The sequence below is a fragment of the Zootoca vivipara genome, chromosome 9 (assembly GCF_965207765.1).
Source record: "Zootoca vivipara chromosome 9, rZooViv2.hap1.1, whole genome shotgun sequence".
In the NCBI taxonomy this organism is placed as follows: Eukaryota; Metazoa; Chordata; class Lepidosauria; order Squamata; family Lacertidae; genus Zootoca; species Zootoca vivipara.
The window spans coordinates 2316333-2333902 of record NC_142592.1 but is presented as its reverse complement, the minus strand read 5'-3'; the positions used below and the strand labels follow the sequence as shown (position 1 = coordinate 2333902).

The window sequence follows — 17570 nt, the reverse complement described above, 5'->3', positions numbered from 1 at the left end:
CATGATAAAGCCAGACTAAGATGAATAAAAACCCTCCCCATACAAAGTATTTTCTTTTAATATAAAACATTCTCAATGAGCAGAGAAAAGAAATGTAAGTCTTTAACAGCAGCTTAATTTTATCTGATAAGCACAATGAGGAGAAAACAATGGTTTCCCTGCCCCTTGCTTTCTTTTAAAAAAAAGTCAGTTCAGGGAGATGGAAACTACCTAGCAAAACAAACACATCCCTATAAACAAAAATCTGCAAGACTCAAGATGGCAGAGACGTTTGATGGGGCTTTTTCTTGTCCTACAGAAATCCCAATGGAACAGCTGTGGGAAAGATTTAAAGATGTTAATCTAGCTTCAGTCTTAAGAAGATTTCAAAAATTAATACAACCTGTACAACTGTTTAATGCAACTGCCACTGTAAAGGGGGTGTAAGGATGAGTCCCTACAGTGAGCCAGCCCCCATCATCCTGACGTCCACCTCGCCAAGCACAGGGAGCAGCAGTGGCTCTGAAGCAGCCGGGGGGGGGGGGAGAGACTCGGAGGGAGAGAGAAATCAGCGGGAGGAACAATGGGAAGGCTCAGGGGAGGAGAGATGCGGGCAAGGGCTCAGGGATGCTGGAGAGTTTTGCCAGCGCCCGCTCAGGGAGGAGACTGAGAGGGCATCGTTCCTCCCGGTGCAAGAGTTAAGGAGAGCACCGCGACGCAGTTCAAGGGGGAGGCGTTTAGGGGTGCCCCAACTACTTTGCTGGCATAGGAACAGACCTACGCCATTGCCGGATTCTGATTCGGGATGAGAGGTCATGTTTTAAGCTGTCTCTGCACTGTAAACAGCTTGCACAATAAAAGTCTTTAAAGACAAACTGTACTCAAGCGGAGTTACTCTAGAGTAGCCATGATGACCCCCTGACAGATAGGTAATGGGTCAGAAGGGGGGGGGAGAGACACAGGGATGAAACCTGCCCTCTCCACAGTATCTCGCCTCGGCTTTGCAGACTAGGCTGAGTGGATTTAGGGGCCTGCCTGGGGTGGGGGGGTGGGGGGGCTGAATAGGCTGCAGCATAGAATCAACTGAATATGGGCCTTTCACAGGGCCATGCCTTTGGGTAGAATAAATGTTATTTCACATAACACATGTGGGTAGGGGAGTCAGGGTTGGGACAGGGCAAAATTTTACAGAACACGCGCATTGGGGGAATGATTGTGTGCAAAATGAACGGGTCACAGGGATAACCCGGGGGGGGGTGTTGGAAGGAGGAGAGGAGGGAAATCACAGGGGTAAGTGGGGGGGGGGTTAGGGGGAGGAGACACAGGGGTAAGTCGGGTGGGGGGAAGAGGGGGCATAAAAGGTCATGGATCAGGACAGAGTTGGGGGATTCGCAGGGATGAGGGGGGGAATCACAGGGATAAGCCAGTGGAGTGAGGGGAGTAGTGGGGGAACCACAGGGATATGTCATTGGCACAGGGTAGGGGAAATCACACAAATAACCCACAGGAATGCGTGGCAGGGCCAGCTAGTTATTTATAAAACTTGTTCATTGTGTGTTCTGTGTACACAGAAATATTTCAAATAAATAAATAAATACTAAGTTGGTTACAGTGCAGAGTAGTTGTTAAGAGTGTCAGACAAGGACCTGGGGGACCAAGGGTCAAATTCCCACTTGGCCATGAAGCTCCGCAGGGTGACCTTGGGCCAATCCATGCCTTTCAGCCAAACCCAGCTCACAGGTTGTTGTGGGGATTAAATGAGGAGGGAGAGAACCAAGTCAAAAAGGTTTGATAGGAATGCAATGAATAGAATAATAATAAAATAAAATAATTACATTCCACAAGATATATGGAAATTAGGGAGAAATGTATAATCCTTTGCCATTTTTCCATTCAAATGATTGCTGATTTGCCCATATGTTTAGAGAACTTTCTTTGCTAGTTTGAGCTGAAGGAGTGACGCCTCCAGCTGCAATGTCTGACAGTATCCACACAAAAACCAGACAGTAGTAAGTATCAAATTATACCTGGTGCTCTAAAGAAGAGAAAGAAAAAGATTAGGTTTCCTAATCTGTCCACATCTACAAAGGAAAACATCTTAACAGAGACATAACAAGTTGCTGTTTACATTTCCCCCTCTTTTCAGGTATCTGATGTGTGCATATTATCCAGGCCTTTTCAGCTTAAATGAAGGTTACAGAGTTTTTAAAGTGTTTTAGGAAACGTGTATGTGCACATTCGCAGAACACACATATTTGAGAGCATCACAGACTGAAGTAAACCAACACCAAGACTATTCAGTCATAGGCAAGGTGCTTCTTCATACACACAACAGTCTATCTTGAGCGGGGGGGGGGGGGAGAGAAATCAAACATAAATAGTAGCCTTTATCATAGTTGAGTAAAGCTTTTTGTTCTTCAGGTTGGATATTAAGTGAACACACCCAGGAGGAGTGAGGTGGGTAAGTATAATGAAGTTTATGGTACATTTGCAGCTAGGACACACTGCACCATACACTAGTTTTGTCATAAAAGCAAAATAATTCATTAGTGACTCGCTGCTGTCTTCTTAAAAAAGAAAAAAAGAGCAGCCAACCCTGTCTCCCAGAATTGAGCCTAGACCCACAAGAGCAGCCAAGACTAGCGCCCATTGGGACAGAAGGCAATAGGTGAAAGCAGATTCAGCTGCAGGTGGAACCAACTAGTCCTGGTTTTGCCACATTCTCCTCCTTCCTGAATTCTGCAAAGAGAACACAGACACTGAGGATGAGGAAGCTGAGAACCAGGGCTACCCCACCCCCACTCTGGACTGGTTGTGAGTTGCTGGCAGCTGGTGTGGGCAAGCCGCTGGTGCAGCCGGAGCGCTCCCCCACTGGAGCCCAGCGGGGCCATGCTGCGTAGGGGGGGGCAGCCTGAGGGGGAGGCAGCGGGCAGACGCCAGCCCCATGCTGCCATTTTAGACAGTACAGAGCCTGCAGGCGCCTGAGCCACTGCATCACTCCTGGGAGAGATTCCCCCCCCTGCTCCCCTAGCTACGCCTCCCATGGAGAAGAGCACTGGGGTCGCCTCTTTCCTGCCTCCCTCCATCTGTGCCTGCTCACTGTAGGTCTGGGCTGCTCTGTTGCCTTTGCTGGGGCAGGGAACCCCAAGAAACCCGGCGCCTGCGTGGGGGTGCCAGGATGCAACCCCCCCCCCCCCGAATTTTGTGCCCAGGGCCATGGACCCCCCTGCCCCACCCACACTATACCACTGGTTGTAAAGCAAGGAGCCAGTGGAGGCTGGTTGAGGGCAGGATGAGCTCCATGAAGCTGTGCCCAATTCATCCCAATAGACCAGCCGTCACGGAAACACCAGCAAGACGTGTTGAACAGCTAGGTGAACCTTACAAGGTCTGCAGTGAATAAGGGGGCCAGGGCTGAGGAGGAGAAAGCACAAAGGACAACAAGGCATGCGAAAAGTCCAAGCTTGTAATCGGCAATAGTCTGTTATGAATTTGTGAGGTGCCTGGACTCCCCTTCTAATTTCTGGGTGCCAGACACTGGGTTTAGCATTGTAAAATACAGACCAAACCAGTCTTCCCGAGTCTAGGACTGCCCAAATGGTTCAGTGGGTAAGCAACAAAGACAGGGTGGTGGTAAAAAATGCTTTCAGGCTGAGGGAGCTAGTGTTTGTTCAGCTTTCCGGGCTATGTGGCCAGCATGACTTCTGGCGCAATGGAAATCTGACGGAATCAGAGCGCACGGAAACGCCATTTACCTTCCTGCTGCAGAGGAACCTATTTATCTACTTGCACTGGCATGCTTTCGAATTGTTAGGTTGGCAGTGGGCAGCTTGTGGTTAGCAAGCCGTTTACAAGCTGGAGAAAGGGGGAATCAAAGCATCATGGGGCTGGCAGTTTTGCATCCATGAGAGAGGCGGAACCAGCTTTGAGCATAATGCTTTGAACCCCTCTGCATTAAGCTCAGGTTGTATATACAGTCGAATGGAATCCGTTCCGGAAATCCATTTGACTTCCAAAACCAGGGGACCTCAAACTACGGCCCACAGGCCGGATCCAGCCTGCCAGGCTCTTAAATCCGGCCCTGCACCCAAAACGCAGCACCAGGTTTACCTCAGCGCGCAGGGACTGACTGAGCGGGCAGCAAGGCTTCCATGGCTTCCGATTGACTGCAGGAAGCTCCTGCAGCCAATCAGAAGCCTTGCCACCTGCTTAGTCAGTCCTCACGCGGTGAGGTAAACCTGGTTCAGTGTTTCCGTTAAAAAGAACGTGCGCACTTAGTCCCTTCGGCCCGTTGCCTTTCACGCATACATGTGTGCCCACCACAGTAGTGAGCTCGGGACACGGAAGTGGGCAAGGCCATTTGGAATTTTGGCACAAGAGTGCAAACCGGGCGTTGAGGGGATTTGTGCACGCGCATGAGGCAGAGGGAAGGGAGCAAAGAAAAAAACAGGGCTGCTGCATCCGGAAACTCTCGGACGGACGGAACAAAGCGATTTGCTCGCATGCAGGTACACACGAGCCCTTGCTCTCTGGGGCTCCGAGGAAATTTAAAACAAAAAGAGAAAGGGTGGAGAGAGGTAATGTGCCAGCGCTTTTGTGTTTCCTCACTGGCAGGAGCGGCAGGGGGTGGGTGGGTGGGGGTGGCGTTGATGTCGCCAACTTTGGGGCAGGGGGAAAGGGCACCCTCCCTCCCCTCCACCTGAGGTGAATTTTGGGGAAGGGTGAGCCTGGCAGAGGCGGTGAGGGTAGAAACAGGGCCCTCACGTTGTATATTGATTTCTATCCTGCCGTTTCCCATGACAGGGACTTGGGGTGTCTTACAGAGGGAATGGGAACCAGCCAAAACCTGGAGGGGGGGGAGCACAAGTAAAAACATGGATGAAGCTGTGTTTCTGAGAGGCCTGGGGGAAAGGAAGCTGAGGCAGTGGTAGGGGTCGGAAGGGGCTTATTCTAGCCAGGGTCATACTTCCAAGAGGCACCTAGTTGGGGAGGGAGGGAGGGAGGGAGGGAGGGAGGGAGGGAGGGAGGGAGGGATATTGTGCCCAAGGCTTCGTGGAAAGTGTGAGGTTGGGGGGGGGAATTATTTGAGGTGCATCCCATCCTGGGAGGGTTGGAGGCAGCAGGACTTCTGAATGCCCATCTAGTTAGCCAAAATCAGGCCCACACTTCCCACTGAAATACTTGTAAGTTATGTTGATTAAAATTGGTCTTCATTTTAAATATTGTATCGTTTTTCCTGTTTTTTGTTTTGTGAGTGGTCATCTGTGCCATCATGAGTATGAGTTTTGTGCCTGCACAGTGGCAGGTTCAAAACGTTATTGAGCTAAGCAGTAAAAAGTTGTCAAAATCCTGCTGACAAACTTCACAATAAAGACCTAGGATTATGGTTCCAGCCTTACTACCTCTTCAGGACAATAGCAACGTTCACTTGGCACGGCTTTTGAGGAAAGCCTCTTTTTCTCTTCATCTTTTTTCATCCTGTATAGTTTCTCTTTCTTTGCATTTTAGAATTTTTGATCATTACTACACCTAGTAAACTGGCTAAAATGTATAAGGAAGTTTCTAATAATTGCTGGAAATGCCAACAAGCAGATGAACCCTTTTTTCAAATGTGGTGGAATTGTAGGAAAGCAAGGGCATTTGGGGAGGTGATTTTTGATGAGATTAAAAAGATGTTTAAAGTGATGGTATTAACCCTATATGAAGCTTTCCTTTTAGAGATTATAGGGACAGAAAGTCCCAAAAAGGATGATTAAATTGTTTACACTTCCAGAGCTAGATACATTACTTCTGTTAAATGAGTCACTATAGCCGCTAGAGGGCTGTGAAAATTTGTGTCCCAGGCTTTTTAGACACGGTCTACCCATATACTATCTGAAACCAATGGGGCACATGGATTGTCAGATGTGAAATATATTGGCATCACTTTCAGCTCTCCGGCCCCACTGCATAGTCATAATACGCTTTTAAAGGGGGAATTTAACATTCCTAAAGCTGTAGCTACAGAAACACCTGCTTGAAAAGCAGTCCACTTATGTCCCTCACACGCCTTGTTCAAAGGAACACCTCTGATCTGCAGATATAACCAATTGTTTCCTGTTTCCATATATCATGCCTTTGAATACTGCTGCTGCTAATACTACTAATACTACTAATCATGTAACTCCTCCTTAGGCTATGTACCCATTAGCAGCTTAAAATGCAGCAAGGTTGTTCTCTCCCCACTCCACATTTCAAGGTTCATTTGTGCCTTGCTGTGCACACCAGAGAGGGGGCAAGGTTGTCTTCAGCAAGTACATATTAGCTGTTTTTCTTCTCACCCCCGCCCCATATAGCCCCCTCCTAGAACTCCTCAATGACTGTCTCCAATGTACACACTTGACTTAAGTTTTCTAGTTGGACTGAAGCTGGTAGGAGGAAATTGCACCAAACAGTTGTACTTTGCAAGAAACGACACCACTGATATGCATTGTGGCTGCAGTTTCAAAAACTAAATGTGTACAGTTCCTGATATTAAGATAGAAATACTGTATAACTTCCTCCAAAATAGTTAAAATTAATGATGATCAAAATGGTCATTAAAATGATCAAAAATAATTGACTGTTCAACTACTTTAATTCTCTTCTAATTATAACAAGGGCTGTAGGGATGCTGTGAAGACCAGACTCCTGAAGAACATCTTCCCTCCTAAATGTAAGTGCTTCTCAGTAAAGCACATCTCAACTTTTTAAATTTTGCTTATGTTTTATACTAGTCCTATTCACATGGGCGTAGGCAGGGGGCAGGAGGGGGCAGCTGCCCCCCCCCTAGAAGCAAAAATTTAATGTATTTTACAGACCATAACCAGCACAAAACTGAAGTGGAAAGGGCTTTGCTTTAGCAAGAGCAGCTAAGTCTCCGCTGGGGGGGGGGGCACAGCTGTAACAAAAACACATCAAATAAATAAAGCAAAGTGGCTACCAGTAGTTAAGCAGTTAAGACAATGGAGCATATATCCCCAGGCAAGATTCGATAGCTGACCACTTCACCCTACTGTTCTTCAGTGGGAGGAGTTAATGAGCATTCAGGAATCGCATTAAGAGTTCTATTGGCGATTTAATGAGGGTGCAGAGGATTCAATTTGACTAAGGTGGCTCTGCAAGGCTAAAAGGAAGTGAATAAGAAAGGGGGGGCTGTAGCTTTGACAGACACAGTGATGTTTATAAAAAGCAGTGGTGTTCCAGTCTGCCCCTCCTCCTGCATCTGTATACTGTAAATCAGGGGTGGCCACCTCCCAAGAGACTCTGATCTACTCACAGAGTTTAAAACTGGGAGTGATCTACCCCCTTGTGGGGGGTTCAGGTCAAAGCTGTTGAGTTTTTTTAAGGAAGGGAAGCCCTGTTTTTTGGGGTTTAGGTCAAACTTGTTGAGCTTCTTTTAGGAGGGAGGGAGGTCCATTTTTGTTTAGGGCTTCAGGCCATAGTTCAACTTTTTTTAGGGAGGACGAAAATTTTGGGTGAGCTTTTTTTAGGGGCGCCAGTGACCTACCAGTGATCTACCACAGACATCCAGTGATCTACTGGTAGATCACAATCTACCTGTTGGACGTGCCTGCTGTAAATCAAGCAGAGAGAAAGCTGCTTACAAGGCTCCTTGCTGCAGAGTTCCAGCATCACAGCGTCACCCAGAGGCACCCACAAATATAAGTTATCCCTCTCTCTATTTCTTCCTTCCTTCCCTCCCTCTTCCATCCTTAATAAAATAGGGGGGGCAGATAAGCCCCACATAGAAAGCCCATCAACATGGGGGGGATGACTCTTTCAAATACGGTATTTACCAGTAATTGGGGGGGGAGGCACCTAGGCCTCTAGGAGTTGGCTGCTATGCCTAGGAGTAGGACAATTCAAGAAAGCAGAATGATGCATATGCTATGGTAATATATCAATAGAATCATAGAATTGTAGTCGGAAGGGACCACAAGGGTCATCTAGTCCAACCCGCTGCAATGCAGGATTTTTTTCCTAAGGTGGGGCTTGAACCCATGACATGGTTGAAATATTATGCTGATATGCAGCAACGCCTCGGAGCCGTCGTGGCTGCGGCCGTGCCTTGCCTCGCCTTCGCCCGCCCTGCCACCCCCTCTCGTCTGCCCGACCCTCCCGCCCTCTCCAGCCAAGCAGGGTAGCCGCCGACGCTGCCAGTCCCAGAAGCACAAGGTGGCCGCTGCTGCTGCCGCCGCCACAATGTCCTCGGGCCCGCTGGCCCTGTAGCCCCGCCCACATCCCACTTTGTGGCCCCTCCCCTCCCGTGCCTTGGCCCCGCCCCTAAACGACCATGGCTTGCCCCCCCCCTAGTTTTGATCCTGGCTATGCCCCTGCCTATTCATTCAACGAAGCTGAACAACCACAGACATTTTTTCATTAAAAGCAAAGTAACTGCAAGACGCTGGAGATCTCTCAACTGAGATATTTTGGAAGTTTGGATCTCAAAAGGCACGGGGCTTGATACATGGACAGACCACCTTAAAATGTGAACACTGTATAGGAAAGAGGAGCACCACCTTTTCTGTAACATGGTTTGATTTTATTCAATACATACCATCCATTGAAGATGGTTTTTGCCAACCAAAAATACACAGAACACTGTGGAATGGTACTTTCAATTAATCACTTTATTGATGCTTGTGAAAACTTACAAGCTGTGCAGAAAACTACCGTATGTCTTATTTAGAGGCAAATCCACTATGGGAAGGGAAGGGTAGTTTTATTTGTTGTTTTAATGTAATTCTGTTTGTTTGAAATCAATAAAATACATTTTTTCCACACACAAAAAGCAAAGCAAATATGTGGACTGCATGTAAAAATAATACTGAATCAGGAAAACCAGGATCACTTTCAAAAACAGAAACCACCACCAAGAGAGAGATTTCTGCTCCCCTTTATAGCCAGCATTCACCAAGTTTGTGTCCTCTTGATCATTGGTCATCCATAGTGTGGGTCAGGACCTGCTGGATGTTGGTTCCAGGTATTATTAGTCATAGTCAGCAGAGCCAGTCAGAGACGAGAGTCGAAGAAGAAGAAGGAGGAGGAGGAGGAGGAGGAGGAGGAGGAGGAGGAGGAGGAAGAGGAGGAAGAGGAGGAGGAAGAAGAGGAGGAAGAAGAAGAGGAGGAGGAGGAGGAGGAAGAGGAGGAAGAGGAGGAGGAAGAGGAAGAGGAGGAGGAGGAGGAGGAAGAGGAGTTTGGATTTGATATCCCGCTTTATCACTACCCTGGGCCTAAGGAGTCTTAAAGCGACTAACATTCGCCTTTCCCTTCCTCCCCCACAATAGACACCTTGTGAGGTGAGTGGGGCTGAGAGACTTCAGAGAAGTGTGACTAGCCCAAGGTCACCACCCAGCAGCTGCATGTGGAGGAGCGGAGACGCGAACCCGGTTCCCCAGATTACGAGTCTACCACTCTTAACCACTACACCACAGTGGCGGTGGAAAGCAGCAGACTGGGAAAGGCTATGGCCAATTGATCTTATTCCCCACATAGTGCCAGTAAAAACCTGACTGCAACTGTCCTAAAAGGAGCTCAAGGTGGTATACCTGATTCTACAGTCTCCATTTTATTCTCAACAACCACCCAGTGAGGGAAATTAGGCTGAGAGTCAAGACTGAACAAAGGTCATCATGAGCTTTGTGACTAAATGGGGATTACATCCTTGTCTCCCAGGTACAACATTCTAACCACACCACACTTAACCATGGCTGAAAGATTGACAGCTTGCCCTTGGACCACATAGTCCCTCACTTCTCTTCGCCAGTACAAATTCCTTCTTCCTACATCAAGAAAGTTGTTAGCTGTGGTTAATGCAAATCCTAGCAGGATTTCCTAACTAGCCTCAGGGCAGGGGAAGAACACCATTTGCCCACTGGCCAGAGCCATTTCCTCAACTCCAGTTGAGCCCTTGATGGTATAATTATATACAGAAATGTACGGAGGAACAGTATATCTGGGTAAAACAAAACAAAACTCAAAACTATTTATTGCTATTAACCTTAAATAATAATAATAATAATAATAATAATAATAATAATAATAATAATAATTTATTTATACCCTGCCCATCTGGCTGGGTCTCCCCAGCCACTCTGGCCGGCTTCCAACAAAAAAATGAAATGAAATAATTTATTAAACATTAAAAGCCTCCCTAAACAATGACTTCAAGAGGACTGTTTTGAGTATGTGGCCTGAAGAACATACTTAAATCTGCCATGGCTGGGGAAACCTCATTTAGAAAATTGAATAAGCATTGCCCATGCCAACTAAGAGTACTTTTTCATCATACATATTTAAGTATTCATAACATGGGCACCAAAAATAAAATCCAGTCATCGTCATCACTCCCTTATGCACTTCTAAGGTGAATATTTCATGCTTGCTCAAAGGCTGGGAGAAGTCATCATCACCATGTCAGAACAAGAAGAGAGCCACTGGAGATGGCACAGGCACAGGCACAGGCAGCCCATGCCTTTCCAAATCATTGAACCTCTACAGACTCTTCATTTTAGAACACCTGTAGGTCACTCAGCAAACAGTGGCTCATGCAGCCCAAATGTTTACTTTGAATTTCAAAGCTTTACATGACATACCAGATTTATTTTGCCACTTAATGTACTCTCCCCAATCTTTCACTTTAAATACATTTTATGGTTTTTAAATGAGAAAGGGGGGGGGGAGCTCACTTGTACTTACCTGAAAGCAATTTTAAATAAATGGCTGATGTGAGGAGTGTGTGGGGAAGGAAAGGCTTGTTCTGGTCAGCAAGATAGCTGCCATCATGTTAATAATAATAATAATAATAATAATAATAAGATGCCAATGTATACTACTAGTCTGAGGAGGGCCAGAGAATAAAAGCATTAACAGTTTGCTAGAAAACTCAAAAGCTTGGGAGAATGGCACAGGGGTTATCAAATGAAAGGTATTTGCTACTCAAGTTTTTCATAAATCAAATGTAACACTATTTTTCAGCATAGATATTTCCTTTTCAAATGCAGAATGTGTTGGGGTAGTGTATAATTTTTAAAAATACACTCTCAGGGTTTCTCAAGACTGGTGACAGTCCTTAAGTTTGAACTTTGTAAGCAGAATCTTAGTTTACCTACCGTCTCATGAGCCAAATTTGAACTCATGTTTGAGACCTGGGCCAGAGGTTCCCCCTCCTGATCTAGACCTGCGCATTTCTAAATCTTGCCATAAATCTTGCCTCCAATGTGGATTTATTTTCTGTAATAGTTTATTCATCATCTTTGATAAATGTGATACAATGTGTAACTAATTTTAGATGTAGCATTTTCATGCTGCTAATATTCCTACATCTGAATGAACCAGCTAATATATATACTTACCCCTCACAGACTCAGCAGCAAAACTCCCTTCCCTAAGCACATGCTTCGGTGATATGTGTGCAACCAACTATTTGAAAATGCTAACACAAGGATAATGTCACAGCAAGTGTAAAGGTTAACCAGCTGAAGAGCTGGCTGAGTATCAGCTTCAAAAACGGGTATGTACAAATTTACCTCTCACCTTTAACTCATTTTTGTAAAGAGCACACTTTTTGCCAATGCACATTACACTAAGCAGCAAATACTTTTTTTTTGTTTTAAGGTTATGAAAATTGAGGTGCACATTAGATTTGATGGCACATTGGACTTGAGTAAATACAGCAACCCTCCTCCCATGGTTAAAACACCCTGAGTAGGGACTCCAATGAAAACCTCAGCAAACAGGTGGATCCAAATGGGAGAAGGCCCCTTGCCAGTTAGGGTTTTATAGGCTCATGTCAGCAGTTTCAACTGGGCTCAGAACTAACTCAGAGTAAGTGCATATCTTTAATTTGCCTTATTGGATTAGGTGTGTTTGGACTCTGAATAGGGAAAGAAGAAGCAGCAAACACTCAAACCCCAAGTCCAATACTCCTGTATACACGGGCTCCTCTTCCACCTTTGCATGCTGAACATGAAGCTCTGAAGGTAGATTCTAACAGTCTTCAACTGACAACCCTCCTACTTTAGTAGCCTGTTTAGAACTAAGGCAGACCATGGCTTCAAGCAAATGCAGGCACTCTCAGGGAGGAGATTACAACTCCTTCACTTCGCCCCAGGAGTTTTCTTCTGCATCATGTTGAGCTAAACCATGGCTTTGCTTAGCATGTTGCCAAAACCTAGGCTTGTTGTTTAGTTCTCTCCAGACTAACCACGAGCTATAAAACAAATCCTGGCTTAGTGTAACATGTGAAGCCGGTATGTCACTTCTCATCATTTGTTCACACCCCTTTGAATTCATGTCAAGCCCAATGTGGCAATCCTACAGTACCTAAAGAAAGCTGCAAGTTCATAAAAAGCCAGGCAACATGTTTAGCAAAAAGAAAATACTTCCACTGAATATAAGCAGAAGCAGGTTATGTTCAAAACAAAAGCCAACCATGACACAGGTGGAGAGTTCCAGCCTTAAACAAAGTCTTTTTGCACTATTCCTCAAGAGACTAAGTGCAGCAAAGAGGCTAAATCTGGAATGGGGAACCTCTGCTTTGCAGGCCAATCACGGCCAGGCAGGAGTCCCAATTTAGCCCGCAAGGCAGTTTTCCCCAAACCATGTTCACTTGCCCACCGCTATCAGTTGACACCACTAATTTGGCACTGGCTGCTTGATCCTGTTCCCGGGAAGCAACGAGATTGTGTAGCCAAGGCAGCAGGATTTAATCCCTGCTCATCAGCTGAGCATGGGCGAAAGCACCCTTTGAAGCAGCCTGCAAAGAGGCTGTTGCAATAGGCTATCTTAAACCCTTTTTCAAGTTTCCCTAATTCCCCATTAAGTTCCCCCCTCAAATTCCTGATATCAGGGAATATTATGGAAGAAGGGGGTGACTTAGAAAAGCTTTTTCTCCTTTTCCTGCCTCTGGGAGGGGGGGGCTGTCTTTTTCTCCTTTGCTAGGAATTTGATGCCCAACTGTCAAATTTGGCCCATAATGCTGACCCTGATAAGGATATGGCCCATGGAACCAAAACACACTTTCCTTTTTTTAAAAAAAGAAGAAGCTACATGCAGGCTTGAGTTAGATCATGGATCAGCAAATGTTTTTGGGAGGGAGCCGGTTCACCACCCCCAGTCCTTTGGGCGGGACGGGCTGCACATGCATGCACGTGGCGGAGGGGGCTTCTCTCTCCCCCTCTCTGCCCCAGCCCTCCCCTCCCCCTGCCTACCTTCCCCCCAGCTCTGCCTGCGGTTGGGAGCTGGCAGCAGTGGTGGCGCCTCTCCTTTCCGTGCCAGTTTCCCCTGGGGGGCCAGCAAGGCTTCCTATTAAAGCCCAACCCCCTTCCTCCGCAGGGCGGGGAGAAGCCAGGAAGAGGAAGGGAGGAGGTGTCATCGCAGTGTGTGCGAGGGAAGGGGGAATTGGGGGGGGGAATGGCGCCTGGAAAAAATTTTTAAAAATGGTGATCACACCGATCCAAGCAGTGACTCCAGAGGGCAATTGGGCCTGATCCAGTCCGCAGACCTTAGTTTGCCGACCCCTGAGTTAGATGAATCATAACATCCCAGGATGCAGAATGAACTCTCAGCAAAATATAATTCCTCTCATTTACTTCACAACAGCTCTCACTAGAAAGTAAAACAAGCTTAGGTGTCCTCAAACCAATGATCCATCTCTTTTTCACCTCATCTGGATGCTCGAACTATCAGATGCTGTTCAAGCAAAGTACTTCAACAGCTGGATGGCACAGATCAATGAAACTAAAATCTCTTTTCTCTTGCCACAGTTCCCCTTTCCCAGTCTTCCTTTGAAGTCTGTACTACTGAAAAATCAAAACAGCGGAAGAACACGTGCTGCCATTACAACTCTGAATACAATGACAATATTGCACAGCATGATGCTTTGTTCTGTAATCCCAGATTATAGAAAGTATTAGTTTCTTTTGTTGAAGACAATCCTGTTTTTGAGTACCTTATTGGAGTAAACAGGAAAACTAATTTTGAAAATTATGTTAAGATTAGAATGACTAAGTACCTTGTTTAATGCACCAATCCATTCCACACTACGGTTCTCAAGGTTTACAGACAAACATTTTTAGTGCATAAGTGTTCAGAGTCCATCATATCAGCAGTCTTTACCAGGCCATATAATAATGCTCTGGTCCATGGGGTCACAAAGAGTTGGACACGGCTAAATGACAACAAATAAGAATGAAGGTCTGCATGATGCCCCCTCATATTGCAACCGAAGGGGGGGGATTGCTGAGGCTAAAAGAACAGAGAACTTCCTGACCTAAGGCCATCTAACCAGTGTTAGAAACCGGATAGAAAAGTCATTTGTCACATGGCTCCTGGAACGCAAAAACATAATAGCTAGTCGCCATTTCACACAACCCACCCCCAGTTCAGTGTCACTTTCTATTTATTTTTCTGAAACACAGGAAGTAATTCATAATTCACATCAGTGACACATTGTTAATATCACGTTTTTAATAGTAATTATATGAAAGGTTCTGGGATGCCACATTTACCATGGCAAACTAACTATGTAAATGTTAATGCATTTTGGAGACCTTCCTTTCAATATCCAGAAGCTGAGAATCTCTTAAAACATTAAAAGAATACTGTAAGCACCATCCCCCCTCTCCCACTTGATGTCTGTCATGCCCACTCAAGAGTGTGGATAAAGAAGATGTCAGATGAATGCTATTATGGCATAAACGAAATGAACATTTGTAGGCTAGTCTACAAATGGGAGTGTGCATCCACAATCAATATCTCATGTGGATATTATTGGGCACAAATATTACCTCAGTCTGGAAATGGACCAGAAAAACTTTCAGTTTCACAATCTTTTTTTATATGAACTCCAGAAAACATCCATTTGCCCCTACAAATGTGCGTGTAAATGACAAAAATGGCAACCTCAGATTAATCTGCAAAACAGACAGCAGCACTACCCAAAACAAAACCAGATTTTTGCAGATTATATACTGGAAAAGAGAGCAAGCTATTCCATTGCTAGCCCAATTCAAGTCCACAAACATACACATTTTCTGCATAAATTGGGATCTGGCATAAATTGGCCAGATTAGAATGCTTCAGCCCTTAATAGAACAAGTGAAAAGCATTCTTTTACTATCATCTGAAGACTCTGGTGCCCAAATCAATGGACAGAGATTTGTTTACTGTCTCTTCACAGTCCAGTGAGCATTCAATTCTAACTAGCAGTGATGCTGCCAAAGTGTGATGCAGAACTGGCTAAAACCACAAGACAGACTTTGTAACTCTGCAGCTCAGGCAGGCAGCATGGTTTGGTCAGGGATGCAGGCATTTATTTTCCTTCAACATTCCTGCCCTCAACCCTCCCATTTTTCCACAGGCATGTTATCTCTCTCTCCTGCCATCCAATGCAGGATGTGGCAGGTGTTAAATCTTTCGAGAGTGCCTTTCCCAATATTGCATTTTCATTTATAAACATTACTCAAACCCATGAGCAATAGTAACTTGCAATTTAGCAAAAGCTCTGCTGACGTTATCAAAATGACATGGAAACGCTTTACTGCACAGCACAGGATTAGGAGTTTTGAAACACACATAACACAACTTTGTACCATTATCAGTGACTCATAGGAACAGTCACCACAGACCTTGAGAAGGGAACTTGCTGCTGCAGCCTGGACCAACAAACCAAAGCCATCCGTTCAACCTTTTCTACTAAACTAGCCGGATTCAAACCGCCCTATTAAAAAACAACCCTGATCCACTCCTGCAGCGGCAAAGTTGATTTATTCCCCTCGGCTGGATCCTAGGCATGCTTTGACTCAAAGTATTTCTCCCACGTTCTGCAGGACTTCCAGGTAGGTGCGCACAGGGGTGGGAGATGAACAAGCTGCCCACTTGGCAGAGAAGAGGAAAGGGCCAGGTGTGGGGCTTTCTTATACTTTTTTTTTTAACCCTACAGAGCAGCGATCCTCTTTACGCACCAGGAGCGAAAGATCAGCCTGACGTTTCGACGCATCCCGAGTCCAACCCCCTGCGCACGTACGTGGGAGGTGGTGGTGGGCGGGCGTCCCCCTGAACTCCGTGGCACTTCACTTGAACCAAAGCGCGCTGCCGATTTTTATTTTTACAGTCCTGTATTTAAATGGTGGGGAACGTGAGAAGGCGCCGACGTAAAAGAGGCATTAGAAGGGGGAAATGAGAAGAGGAGGAGGCAAGACGGAAGAAGGGGAACGCGTCGGGGTCTGGGAGAGAGGAGAGTGAGACGCTGCGGGGAAAGGGAGGGAGGGAGGGAAGGGCGGGCGAGGGGGAAGAGGGAGGGGGCGCCAGGAAAGTGGCCCTGCAACTCCCAAGTTCCGACTTACAGCTTTTCTGCAGCAGAATCCAGCCCAGCCGGGGATCAACTGCCGCAGTCGCACCAAGCGGCGAAGCCCAGCCGAGAGCGAGGCGCGCGCAGGACGGAGCCCCCGTCGCTTCCCGTGGCGCAGAAGTTCGCGTCTTCTTCCTTCGGCAGCCTGAGGCGCCGCCGAGCTGCGGGGCGGACCAGAGGCGCGGGCGCGCGGGCGGGCGCCCCCCCTCTCCCCCCTCCCGGCTGGGCTGGGCTGGAATGGGCTGGGCGGAGCTCCTCCCTCCCTCCCTCGGCGCCTCTGCAGCCCCCTCTCCGCGGCTCTCCTCCGCCGCTGCTCTGCCCGCCCCCTCGCTCTCTGCGCGCTCCTGCTCCGGGAGAGATGCCGCGTAACGGAACTGGGACGCGAGCGCAGCATTGTGGGAGCCCTTAAAGCAGCAGCCCGGGGAGGGCCCGATCCGCACGGCACGACGCCTTGCCTCGGTTCGGTTCGGCGGCTGCTTCGCACGTGCCATGGATACGTGACGCAGAGCGGGCTGCTTCGCGAGCGCGCGCTCCGTCACGGGGCTTCCCCTTCAGAAAAAGGGGCGGAAAGGAAAATCGCAGGAGCACCGCTGCAGAACTTTTTGCAGCTCCTCACTCTGGAGGCCCCTGCGCTGCGTGCCTCAACCCAGGGCTGCCCTTGCTCCTCGCGTGGCTGCTGAAGGTTGCTGCACGCATCCTCACCACAGAAAAGCCACATCAGACGTTAAGCTTCATAGACTGGGGTTTCAGGGTAAGCGTTTCTTACCCTGCGGAAATTTTGTGAGAGCCAGGTAAATTGCACAGGCAGCACACGTTAATAATTCTTCCACCTTTCAAAATGAGTTCGAGGATGGAGAAGTCTAGGAAGGGGTGGGGGGGTTGCATGCGCGGGGGGGGGCGCCCGATCAAGTAAAACGATAAACATACTTAACTAACTGGCCAATCACGTCGGTTCTCCCCCCCCCCCAACAAAAATCCTGGCTACGCCCATGGTGGGTTCCATTAATTACATAGGTAAACCAGGTGTGAGCCTTTCATGTTTGAAGTCACAATAGAAATATGTGTCCCATGAGTCATATTCCTTTTTACATTAAAAAATACCTAACATGGGTTCAACATGCTAGGTACTACCAAATAGGAAACCTACTACTGAAGCAGGAGAAAATCTGCTAGAAACAGGCATTATTCAATTATAAACGATTATTATTATTTCCACTTT

General features: G+C 46.9%; 2 protein-coding genes across 2 annotated transcripts in view; one reads left to right on the top strand and one right to left on the bottom strand.

Annotated features, from left to right (window-relative positions):
• The window catches only part of RASSF8 (Ras association domain family member 8), a 71393-nt gene extending 54513 nt beyond the window's left edge, over window positions 1-16880 (bottom strand). Inside the window, exon 1 of the mRNA XM_035127576.3 lies at window positions 16347-16880. The gene's annotated coding sequence lies outside the window, so the exon portion shown is untranslated. The remainder of the gene's footprint in view (window positions 1-16346) is intronic.
• Window positions 15592-17570, top strand: part of LMNTD1 (lamin tail domain containing 1) — a 152256-nt gene continuing 150277 nt past the window's right edge. The window contains exons 1-2 of the mRNA XM_088652314.1: window positions 15592-15839; window positions 15944-16023. The gene's annotated coding sequence lies outside the window, so the exon portion shown is untranslated. The remainder of the gene's footprint in view (window positions 15840-15943; window positions 16024-17570) is intronic.